This window comes from Haliotis cracherodii, unplaced genomic scaffold, assembly GCF_022045235.1.
Source record: "Haliotis cracherodii isolate W230 unplaced genomic scaffold, xgHalCrac1.p SCAF_4, whole genome shotgun sequence".
In the NCBI taxonomy this organism is placed as follows: domain Eukaryota; kingdom Metazoa; phylum Mollusca; class Gastropoda; order Lepetellida; family Haliotidae; genus Haliotis; species Haliotis cracherodii.
The window spans coordinates 69,021,431-69,034,776 of NW_027266297.1; the positions used below are offsets into that span (position 1 = coordinate 69,021,431).

The following is a 13,346-nucleotide window of genomic DNA, read 5'->3' on the forward strand; positions in this document are numbered from 1 at the left end:
AGTTATTAATGAATCTGTGGCGGTAATACATGTTCGTCATCATTGATCAGTTGGCCGTTCAGTGAAAGGTGGTTATAGAAATAAATACTCAGGTAAATTCACAGATTGCTGTGGAATGTAACTTTCAGCCTAGACACGGATCGAGTCGATACTACAATAGGCCTAGTGGATGTATATTTCTACGTTTTGTTTACCAGGATAAGACGTAGCGAGGATATTCGTGAACGACCGTGCAGTCAAACACTCTGACGTTTCTCACTGTATGCTGAAACGCTGTGTTCAATATAAAAATGTCTAAACGATCAGAAACAACGCTTTTGTATGTACTCGTGCAAGGGAATTCCCGGGGGTTTCCCCATGAATGTGGAAGTAGTCCGTCAGTGTCTACGTCATTTTAAGAATAGTCTCGTGAAAAACTATGAACGTCAAATTGTGTCGTTCAAACGCTTATGTGAAATGTGACCGGCCTTCCGATGGAAAAGCCGTATTTCGTGTACACTTCAAACTAAAAAATGATAAGAATGTACTCCTTAACATATTTGACTGTGTATAAGTTACTGAAAGTGACATTTTCACTTCTCACCCATCACCAACCCCACAAACCCCAAACCCCATAATGCAGGCAGCAGGTGTATAAGCCACAATGCACACTGGTGGTAGATCTGGGTGTCAACCAGGAGATAAACATGTACGTGCGTTGATAAATGTGCCAAGTGACAAGAGACTGTGGCATAGCTATTGACAGAACGTGACAAGGAGCAACCACAGCACACTTTGCATAGCTCGATACACTCGTCGCCATAGACGTATGCCAGGAAACACACTGCACTGAAACTTGTCATTCTTATGGGGATGTTTGGGAATTAAAGGGGCTCATTGCGTGCTTACGTTGCTGGGAATGCCCACAGCACTACAAAGTGTGATAATATTGCTCGGAAAACTGAAATGAGCTGCCCCGCAATGCTTGGCCTGGCCATAAAATAACAGAACTGTATCTTTAAGTTGCATGTTTTAATCTGCCGTTTCAGTGAACACTGAGATGACATGGATTTCAGCTAATTCTTTTAATACGACGTCCGCTGCAGATGCAAGTACCTTTATCAAACAAGTTATACAGCTATCACATTGCTTGATTAAGACTGAAGCATCAGTACCCAAACAGTGCATTGAAATCATTTCCCGATGGTACAATGATTGAACTCTTGCCGATGGTACAATGATTGAACTCTTGCCGATGGTACAATTGTTGAGCTCTTGCCGATGGCTCATTGGTTGTTCTCTTGCAGATGGTACAATGATTGACCTCTTGCCGATGGTACAGTGACTGAACTCTTGCAGATGGTACAATGGTTGAACTCTTGTCGATGGTACAATGGTTGAGCTCTTGCAGATGGTACAATGATTGGAATCTTGCCGATGGTACAATGACTGAACTCTTGCCGATGGTACGAGGATTGGAATCTTGCCGATGGTACAATGGTTGAGCTCTTACCGATGATACAGTGATTGAACTCTTGCCGATGGTAAAATGAATTAACTCTTACCGATGATACAGTGATTGAACTCTTGCCGATGGTAAAATGAATTAACTCTTACCGATGATACAATGATTGATCTCTTGCCGATAGTACAACGATTGAGATGTCTCCTGTGATATCCTTTCTGGGCTTTTATGGTACTGTGTATATCGTGAAGTCGTCATCTTGGTTACAATGTGTTGGAATTTGAATTGAAATACGATGAGGAATTGTCACATAGCGTAGCACAATCCTAGTATTGTCCTATACTGTAGCACATCTGTGTACGGCCCGGGGTGTGTTGACGCTGGAGTGACGACCGTGGACAGGTGGGGAGGGACACCTGTGTCCTGGAGCACGTGCTCCAGTTCATTCACCCACTGAGGACAACGCCAGATCGCGAGCAAACAGCGGGGACGAGGCATCAGACAGTTGCTGCCTCCCGCTGAACATCTCTCAAAGCCTCATCCCCTCCCCAACACTGGCAGGCCTTAGAACACAAGTGATCCCTGGAGGGTAAACAACCCGCAACACTTTTGCCGCTTCAGCGTTGCGCAATAGACTGGGCAACCAGGTGGCCAGTCAGCCATGACCAAACCTAACCTGATGAGGTCATAGCCGAGGCGCGCACTGACCAGTTGGTAGCCGACAGACCGCTACAACCGCGAGGAACGTCGAGTATTCCTGATGTGTTAGATGTTGCCACTGAGTGTATGTAGACAGCCACTTGTTGCGCTTTGTTAGCGCCTCTGTAGTATATACACGGGACAAGGAGGCACGCTTACCGTCATCAGTAAAGTCACAGTCGGTAATCCCCGGTCTTCTTCCGACATTTCCCCAGATCTCACTGTACCCCAATCACTGGGCTACGCCCACGCGTCTGACGTCATCTAACTATGGGAACATCTCACACTATTTTGAGAAGCACGGTTAAAAAGTCCTAATCAAGTGCACTGACCGAGAAGAGGCTCCGCTTAAACCAACGTAACAGTACTCTAAAGTAACCAGTATCAATTGAAGCGCTCTGTCACAAAGTACCTAATATTATCCGATCATCTGTAATGTTGACCTCATTGCCAGACAGTACATATGTACACAGTAAACTACGGTTATAACGAACTCAAAGGGACCACTAATTGTAGTTCGTTATAACCGTTGTTCGTATAAGCATATATACAGCAAATGTACAGCACATGGACAGGATCAAAACACATTTCGTTTTATCCGTCAGTTTGTTATAAGCGTGTTCGTTATAAACGTAGTTTACTGTAATTCTGTTCCGTTCTGTACTCTAAAGATAACCTGCAAACCTCGAATAACAATCATCACCATAAGGCTGCATGGGTAGTATGTCAAAGTGGTTTTCATTTTTTTCGAAAGGTTTACATTAAATTGTTTATTTCTATGCATCACATCTAAGCACAACATCCCCTCTTAATAAACACCACAGGTTAACCACAGGGCCTGTGACACGATTTCACATTCCTGACCCAGTTATTGGCCAAATGTTACAGTTTGACAGTTTATTTGAATGTTCCTGTTTTGCAAACAATGCTGAGTGCCTTAACCAACTTCCAGAACAAAGCTCCTTGCAGCGCGTAGGCATGTGGAGTTAAGTTGAACTAACATGGCGTGGAGATGTTCAACATGTGTTTGAAGTTTGCTCCTTCACTGACCAGCATGGTCATTGGCCTAGTTTGTTGTTGTCGCGAAGAGTCTCGCTGGCGACCTATGTTGACCATTAGCATGAAGTTATGGACTGTAGGGGCTGGGGAACAACCTTGCACAACAGTCGACTATCTTGTGGCGCGGTGTAAATGAGGCTCAGAGTGTATTCTCAGTACACTGCGAAAAAACAGACAATCTTTAATTGGCAGATTTAGGTCATTGAGACTATTTCAGTCTGTGGCATATTTACTCACAGAGAAATCTGATATGTAGAAACGCCATTCTTGCGTTGGCGGTGTTGGCCCGTGTTTGTACGACTACGGTTGCGATGACATTTTAGAGTTCTGCCAATAGGTCACTAGCTGCCAAATTGTAGGCGCCGACGGTTGGTGTTGAATGAAAAGAGAGGCAAATACCAGGTGGAATTTGAATCTAGTGAATCGAATATTCACAGTTCATCAGGAATGTTTCAAATGGACAATTATCCAAGACGGGTACACCTTACGGAAACGAAACAGGCACGTGGGGCCACACAGGACATATAGTAGCGGTTACACTCTGACGAGCTAACACAGCACGTGGGGCCACGCAGGACATATAGTAGCGGTTACACTCTGACGAGCTGACACAGCACGTGGGGACACACAGGACATATAGTAGTGGTTACACTCTGACGAGCTGACACAGCACGTGGGGCCACACAGGACATATAGTAGCGGTTACACTCTGACGAGCTAACACAGCACGTGGGGCCACACATGACATATAGTAGTGGTTACACTCTGACGAGCTAACACAGCACGTGGGGCCACGCAGGACATATAGTAGCGGTTACACTCAGACGAGCTGACACAGCACGTGGGCCACACAGGACATATAGTAGCGGTTACACTCTGACGAGCTGACACAGCACGTGGGGTCACACAGGATATATAGTAGCGGTTACACTCTGACGAGCTGACACAGCACGTGGGGACACGCAGGACATATAGTAGCGGTTACACTCTGACGAGCTAACACAGCACGTGGGGCCACGCAGGACATATAGTAGCGGTTACACTCTGACGAGCTGACACAGCACGTGGGGACACACAGGACATATAGTAGTGGTTACACTCTGACGAGCTGACACAGCACGTGGGGCCACGCAGGACATATAGTCGCGGTTACACTCTGACGAGCTAACACAGCACGTGGGCCACACAGGACATATAGTAGCAGTTACACTCTGACGAGCTGACACAGCACGTGGGGCCACGCAGGACATATAGTAGCGGTTACACTCTGACGAGCTGACACAGCACGTGGGCCACACAGGACATATAGTAGCGGTTACACTCTGACGAGCTAACACAGCACGTGGGGCCACGCAGGACATTTGTCCCGTGGACAGTAAGAGTTTTGACGGTGACTGACAAATCATATCCCTCACTGCTTTAAGAACATGAAAACTCTAGCCTTGAAAACATGAAATTAGGTGAATGAAATAGTGTTCAGTTATCCAAATCAGCATATTCTACTGGCTATACCATTGGAGGAGTTACCATTGGACTCTATACTGAATATCCATACCACCACCTTATTACTGTTCCACTTTTCACCCTACAGTGAGTGAGTGAGTTATGTTTAACGCCGCTTTTAACAGTATTCCAGTCATATCACGGTGTGTCAGCTTAATGTGGGAGGAAAGCCCCAAGAGATGCAGGTCTTAGACGTTTACCACTTCGGTGAAACCCACGAACACGGGTATGGTGCTGACAAACCTAGAAACATAATCGGGGCGAACCGGGATTCGAACCCACAATCATAGGTTTCTGGCGTGCCGAAGGGACGCAACTCTGCACAGCGAATTCCGGCGCCTTAGACGACTGGGCCACCCGTGCCCCCTTTCATCCTATAGAGTGGGCTATCCTGGCGTAACATCTTATATAGTGGGCCCTCCTGTTTTATCTTCATATTGACCTGGGGTGATTTCCTCGTTATTATTATCTCATGAAAGCAGCTGAAGAGGTGTTCCCTAATTTACCTTATCATCAAACGATCTAGAGTGGTCTCCCTTGTTTCTTTTAACGCCGCTGAGCGATTTACGCTGTTTAGTTTTATCACAGGGCGTACTAATGTAAATTCTAGTGGTTTATGTTGCTATTACACATTCTACAGCGAGTTATATCATCTTATACGAATAGCAGTAAATTCCGCGGTTACACCCCCTTCAATTACCTTGCTCCTGGCTTTATCAAGTTGTATATTCTTCTGTGATGATTCCTTACTTTCACAATTAGCGACGTAACCTGGAGTGAGCTCCCCTGTTTAATCACGTGACTGTGACGCAAGTCATTGAGTACACATACAGTTATGTTAAAGTGTATGATATCCCCCATGGGGTAGGTGTATCCGAGTGTACTGAAATCCTGCTAATCCAGTGTCACCTGTGAGGTATCCGCGAGGGTGTGGCGTCCATGTACCCTGGATTTCACAGTCGTAAGCAGGAGGGATTAGGACATCCAGTCGGGTCAACATGCCGCTATATAAAACGTAATGTCGGCATCTGTGGAATGCATCACTATAATACCACATTCTCAGATATCTATAAATACCTGTATGTACATCATCTACTTACACATCACAGGTATATGGATGTACCCATATACAAAAGAGCGTGTACCAATCGTCCAATTACATATCACAGGTATATGCATATACACATATAAAAACGAGCGTGTACCAATCGTCCAATTACATATCACAGGTATATGGATGTACGCATATACAAACGATCGCGTACCAATCACTAACTTACCCATAACAGATATATGCAGTATGCTACAGGAGGACCAAGAGCATATTCCACTTATTCATCTCCACTTCGTGTCGCTACCCATATGCAAGTGTGTATACGTATTCTTGGTTCACACAGACGACTCACGCAGTCGTCACGCAGTAGAAGTTTAACTATTTTCACACAGTAAATGTTTGGGTGTATTGCATTCAACAAGTATACAATATATTCATTTTTTGCTACTTTAGTTCACAGAGTAAATGTATATTAGTTCATGAATGACTCAATTCTGTGCAGTAAATGTAGGCCACTATTCTTTGCAGTAAATGTAGGCCACTATTCTTTGCAGTAAATGTAGACCATTATTCTTTGCAGTAAATGTAGGCAACTATTCTTTGCAGTAGATGTAGGCCGCTATTCTATAAAGTAAATGTAGGTCACTATTCTATACAGTAAATGTAGGCCACTATACTATACAGTAAATGTAGGCCACTATTCTTTACAGTAAATGTAGGCCTCTATTCTGTGCGGTACATATAGGCCACTATTCTGTGCAGTACATGTAGGCAACTATTGTGTACAGTAATTGTAGGCCACTATTCTATACAGTACATGTACGCCACTATTTTAACAGTAAATGTAGGCAACTATAAGTTGTAGTAAATGTACACCACTATTCTATGCAGTAAATGTAGGCCACTATTCTTTGCAGTAAATGTAGGCCAATATTCTGTACAGTCAATGTTGTCCACTATTCTGAACAGTAAATATAGGCCACTATTCTGAACAGTAAATGTGGGCCCCTATTCTATACAGTAAATGTAGGCCACTATTCTATTTAGTAAATGTAGGCCACTATTCTATACAGTTAATCTAGGCTACTATTCTATACAGTAAATACATGAAAAAGGTCTTTTTGTTTTTCTTTTGCTCCGTTTCCGTTTTATGTTTGTTTTTTGTTTGTTTTAGTGTTCTTGTTTTTGTTTGGGTTTTTGTTTTTTGTACCTTGTTTTAGTTTTTGTCGTTGTTTTTTGTTTTGAGGGGGGGGGGGGGGGGGGCGGGATTCTACAAAGTCAGACACAGTCACAATTTACACTCAAGCTAAGAAAGGTGAAACATTAACGTGGATGATAGTTATTTATTTGAGGATCTGGACATTTAGCCTTCATCAGACCTTTACCTCAATGTCGTTACATCAACGTTATCCCAGCAGTATCTTCATTGTCATCATACAGGTAGGTACCACCTCAATGGATGTAACATTCAAAGCTAAAATAGTGTATAAACTGAAGGCTATATTAGGTGTCATAAACATTTCAATATGAAGATTGCATGTTATGCAAATGGAACATTATTACTTCTTAAAGAGAATTGACTTCATAATTCGAATATTAACCCACGTATTGTATTAAATAGGAGGTACATGATACGTACATGAGATATGTACTTAGTAACTCATGGTTGGGATGAAATGTTAACCATAACAGCGATCTTGACGGTATTGGTTGATGCCACATCTTTCACTCTAACAACAGCTACTTTCACACGTATAATGTAAACCTGTAGTGAAGTTTTAAGTGACATTTGGACGTTGAACACATGAAACCTTTCATGGATAACAACTTGTATTTTCCAACGTTTCAGACTGTTTCTTGCCCCATCATCGGGTGAATGATTCACACGACGAAACAAGAATCTGTTAACCATGCTATGATTCATGTCTCCATATACAGATCGACCATTCAAGAGCGAAGCCTTTACGTGACAACATATACCTTATACATACCACTAAGATTAACTACAACAATATGACAGAATTGTGTGATCCTGAACTTGTTTTGAGTAGTATAGATATACTGTTTCTCAACAAACCTTTAAGACTTTGTCTACGGTATAACGTGTCAATATGCAAGAGTAACTTAACATGAGAACATTTTACATGTATCTGTTAAATGTATTGGTAATATTCTACATTGGAAGCGTATGAATAATAACGTGGTTAGACTGTACTGGAGGATTAACGCCACGGCAACTTTTGTTATGAGGTTGCGAAAAATGTGATGACCCTAGCGGGTCAGTCCAGTCGTGTCCAGTGTGGCTCCTGTATCAAGGAAGCAGTTGGAGGGATGGTCTAGAGAACCTATGACGAGTCATTGAATGATATAGTTACTCATAAATGGCCGTGTACCATCCGACCCCTGGGTACAGCGTACACCGGCCAGTCTTGGGGGTCGCGTGTACGCGTTATCCATGGGGTGAGGTAACATCCCCCAGAACATTCTGATTTACCACGTAGAGATAAATTGTCGTGCATTATATCACGGCCATGAACTAAATAATACCTGTCAAGGTTACCTTTGTGTTGACAATTATATCCCAAACATACAGATCGAATCCTGAAAACATGCCCAGTTTGCATAAGCAAAGATAAAAAACGTTTTTGTTATAATTGATATAAAAGATTTTATATTTTCTTCTAACCCTGACTACAGTTTGTTGGATGTCATTTTGTTTGCAGATTTTATGAATGTGTTTCAGAATGACAAAAGAAATATAATGCGTGAAAAAGCAAGTCACTCACCCCTGCAGCCTGCGCTCCGTGTTATATTGTCGGCTCGGGGGAGGAGGTGGACACTGCGATACATACACACATACATACACCAGCCCGCGGCCACGACAAAAACAACCGCACATGCGCAGTGTGCTTCTCCTGGAAGCTGGAGTTTAAAGTGGAGCCGGGGTGTTTGTACAGTGTTTCATCCAGTAAGCTGTCGCAAACACCCAAACCAGAGCAATCGATAGCAACAAGATTTTTCCTAGTGCATCAAAAGACGCCGATCCCCCCCTACCAAGTGGCAGTCGTTTACCAGGTAGAAGGGGGGACGTGGGATGACATGGACGTCTTTGTTTCATTAAGCTGGTGTTACGGGATCTTCATTCAACTTTAGAGGCCAACACCCTTTGGCCTTCGTCAGTGAACTTCAGCCTTGCACTAACCAAACGTCCCCGGTGGGGACGGCCGTCACTTAGCAGAGGACAAAGCACGACTACCAGGAAGCACACGACGCTTTTAGTAGGAGACCTTGTTGCATGCTGTGGTTGACCAGTTGCGGAAACATATATGCAGAAATAATATACTTATCATATAGTAATGGTGGTAGTAGTAGTAGTAGTAGTAGCAGTAGTAGTAGTAGTAGTAGTAGTAATAGTAGTAGTAGCAGTAGTAGTAGTAGTAGCAGCAACAGTAGTAGTAATAGTGCTTGAACTATCATATATTGTCCTGAATCTTAAAGCGGCATTGACAAGAGTGAGTGAGTGAGTATGGTTTTACGCCGCTTTTAGCAATATTCCAGCAATATCACAGCGGGGTACACCGGAAATGGGCTTCACCCATTGTACCCATGTCGGGAATCGAACCCGGGTCTTCGGCGTGAGGAGCGAACGCTTTAACCAATAGGCAACCCGCCCCGGCATTTAGAAGATGTAGTATAAGTTTAAATCTCTTTAAGGAAGTGTGTGACATGCTTGACAAAGACATCCCTTCCTGTATTGAGACGTCACAGTGAAAGAAGAAAGAAGTTGAAATCCATTAGTCATCTCTGTCTTCATCCGCTCTACACACCCACGGGGCTGGGCTTAAGGAGAATATTCGTATAAAAGGTATTATAATGATTGTGTAATGTGCCGTTTTACCTGACACTCAAAACGCACAGCGCAAAATGCCGTCCAAAGTTACAGAGTATTTTTTCTCACATGCATATTGCTCTATATATGTTTATCGGTGTAGGGGCGGTTGGGTAGCCTAGTGGTTAAAGCGTTCGCTCGTCACGACGAAGACCCGGGTTCGATTCCCGACATGGGTACAATGTGTGAAGCCCATTTCTGGTGTCCCCCGCTGTGATATTACTGGAATATTGCTAAAAGCGGCGTAAAACCATACTCACTCACTCACTTATCGGTGTATATGGTGTAAGACACGCCTTTAATTTATACAATATAACTTGAATTATATTCATTCCTCTAATCTAATATCTATGTAGATTTATGTTATACCAGTATGGCTTCATCTCTCTCCATGTTGCTTAACCGTCACTCTTCACCTTCATCCTATATGTATTAAGCTGACTTTCACGTTTTACCTTCATCCTATATGTGTTAAGTTGACTTTCACGCTTTACCTTCATCCTATATGTATTAAGCTGACTTTCACGTTTTACCTTCATCCTATATGTATTAAGTTGACTTTCACCCTTTACCTTCATCCTATATGTATTAAGCTGACTTTCACGCTTTACCTTCATCCTATATGTATTAAGTTGACTTTCACCCTTTACCTTCATCCTATATGTATTAAGTTGACTTTCACGCTTTACCTTCATCTTATATGTATTAAGTTGACTTTTACGCTTTACCTTCATCCTATATGTATTAAGTTGACTTTCACGCTTTACATTCATCCTATATGTATTAAGTTGACTTTCACGCTTTACCTTCATCCTATATGTATTAAGTTGACTTTCACCCTTTACCTTCATCCTATATGTATTAAGTTGACTTTCACCCTTTACCTTCATCCTATATGTATTAAGTTGACTTTCACGCTTTACCTTCATCCTATATGTATTAAGTTGACTTTCACGCTTTACCTTCATCCTATATGTATTAAGCTGACTTTCACGCTTTACCTTCATCCTATATGTATTAAGTTGACTTTCACGCTTTACCTTCATCCTATATGTATTAAACTCTCTCTCGTATGTACCACACTTTATCTCATATGAATACGTCTTTGTCTCATACATGTAGCTTTATCATACAGGGAACACCTTCTAAAACTAATCCGTTATCTTTGTATCAGACGGAGTTCACAGAAAACAACGGAGGTTTATTTATCAAATAGATTTAGATGTGACGTGAGCAGAGGAAGGCCTGTCCATATATGGACGTGATTTGTGTGTGGCTTGATGACTTCTCTATATACGTCTCTGAAGTAATGCTGCATGTCTATAGATTGCAATCTCAAGGGGGAACACCAATCGTATGGTTCACGATCTTCCATGAGCACATAGAGTGCCATCTCAAACGGGAACACCGATATTGGGGTTCACGATCTTCCATGCGCACAGAGAGTGCCATCTCAAGCAGACACACCAATAGTGTGGTTCACTTTCTTCCATGTGCACATAGAGTGCCATCTCAAACAGGAATACCAGTATTGTGGTTCACGATCTTCCATGTGCACATAGAGTGCCATCTCAAGCAGGAACACCAATATTGTGGTTCACGATCTTTCATGTTTCCATAGGCTGCCATCTCAAGCAGGAACACCAATATTGTTTCTCGTGATCGTCCATGTGTCAATAGACTGTCATCTCAAACAAGAACACCAATACTGTGGTTCATGATCTTCCATGTGTCAACGGACTGCCATCTCAAGAAGGAGCACCAATATTGTGGTTCACGATCTTCCTTGAGTCAATAGAGTGCCATCTCAAACAGGAACACCAATATTGTGGTTCATGATCTTCCATGTGCACATAGAGTGCCATCTCAAGAAGGAACACCAGTATTGTGGTTCACGATCTTCCATGTGTCCATAGAGTGCCATCTCAAGCAGGAACACCAATATTGTGGTCCACGACCTTCCATGTCCCAACAGACTGTCATCTCAAGCAGGAACGTCACCATTGTACCTTATTATCTTCCAAGTGCCCATAGACTGACTTCTGGTACGAACGACTACATTTATCCCTTGTGATTCACTCTGTTCTAGTGACTTAGTAATCCGGACATTCCTAAATTCGGTCGATACAGTCTTGAATAAAGGGGTTTCCGTGTACATCATCAGTTTGAAGCCACATGCTGTGGTATAACCTATGTCCTACCCGGTGAATAGGTAAACGCATATGTCATGAGAAAGATCAATCTTCTTTTTCCAAGGGATTATTTCATCGAAACACTTATCCTTTCCAGTAAAATATAATGAAGAAATAATCTGCGGAAAAGCCATGCAGACCTGCCCTATCATTATTGGACTCATGGACCCAGAGGTTCTCAAATAAGTAGCAAGTGTGGCAACATCTCAATGACATCCGAGTGGTCAGTTTGGTTTGTTATCCTTCGACGATAAGGCCACAGCTACAACAGAGGACATTAACCCTCACCCACACTCACCCACACCCACACCCACACCTACCCCCACACACCCACACACACCCACACACACACCCACAAACACCCACACACTCACACCCACACCCACACCCACACCTACCCTCACACACCCACACCCACAACCACAACCACATCCACAACCACAACCACACCCACACCTACATCCACACCTACCCCCACACACCCATATCCACCCACACCCACACACACACACACACACACACACACACACACACTCACAACCTCACCCACACCCACACCCACACCCACACCTACCCCTCTCCCTACCCCTACCCCTACCCCTACCCCCACAACAACACCCACATCCACACCCACACCTACCCACACCTACCCACACCTACCCCCACACCCACACCCACACCCACACCCCCACCACCACCAGCCACCTATCACAGGCATATGTATCCCGGGAGTATTGTCTCTACACAACTCTGGAAGACTGCTAGGACCGACAGTTATGAGAAGTGAGACAGACGTTTTTGTTACCATCGAGACCTCCCTCGGGGCCAGATCCCCGTGTTTACATTGTCCTCATCGGCTTTCCTGGAGGACACGACAAGGCAATGTGGGCTTTGATTCCTTCACCACAAGGAGAATTCTCGCCGACATCAACCCCTACCCAAAACTACTGGCTCTCTTTACAGTAAAACTAAGCTTTGATGTTGCCAAACATGGCTTGTTATGGCGAAGACTCTCCTTTCAGGTATCAGCTGGGCGGGCGTGATGTAATGGAACAGTCAGACTTGGACCGTAAGATTAGGAAGGTAGGTATCATGGCGTTATTGATTTTATGGGAATGCCAAACAGCTGCTACAGTCTGTGGACAATTGGATGGAGAGGTGTGGGGTCTCACACCCTGCAGCATGCCTGACACGACACGTTCTCAAGTAACTGATATGTGCAGTGAACGAGGATATGCCCGACACAAGCCAGAGTGGATGGTACACTCCATTGTAGAGACGAGACAAGCTGGGATGGATGGTGGTGACACATCTAGAGACACTCCATAGTAGAGACAAGACAAGCTGGGATGGTGGTGACACATCTAGAGACACTCCATAGTAGAGACGAGACAAGCTGAGGTGGATGGTGGTGACACATCTAGAGACACTCCATAGTAGAGACAAGACAAGCTGGGGTGGATGGTGGTGACACATCTAGAGACACTCCATAGTAGAGACAAGACA

General features: G+C 43.6%; 1 protein-coding gene across 2 annotated transcripts in view; it reads right to left on the minus strand.

The window, feature by feature from the left end:
- Positions 1–13,346, minus strand: part of LOC139478303 (collagen alpha-1(IX) chain-like) — a 238,078-nt gene that overhangs the window by 159,195 nt on the left and 65,537 nt on the right. The window contains exon 1 of one of the 2 annotated variants that reach the window (XM_071260721.1): positions 8,546–8,571. The exons of the other annotated variant lie outside the window; for it this stretch is intronic. The gene's annotated coding sequence lies outside the window, so the exon portion shown is untranslated. Of the gene's footprint in view, positions 1–8,545; positions 8,572–13,346 lie in introns of those variants that run through there. 2 annotated transcript variants of the gene reach the window in all.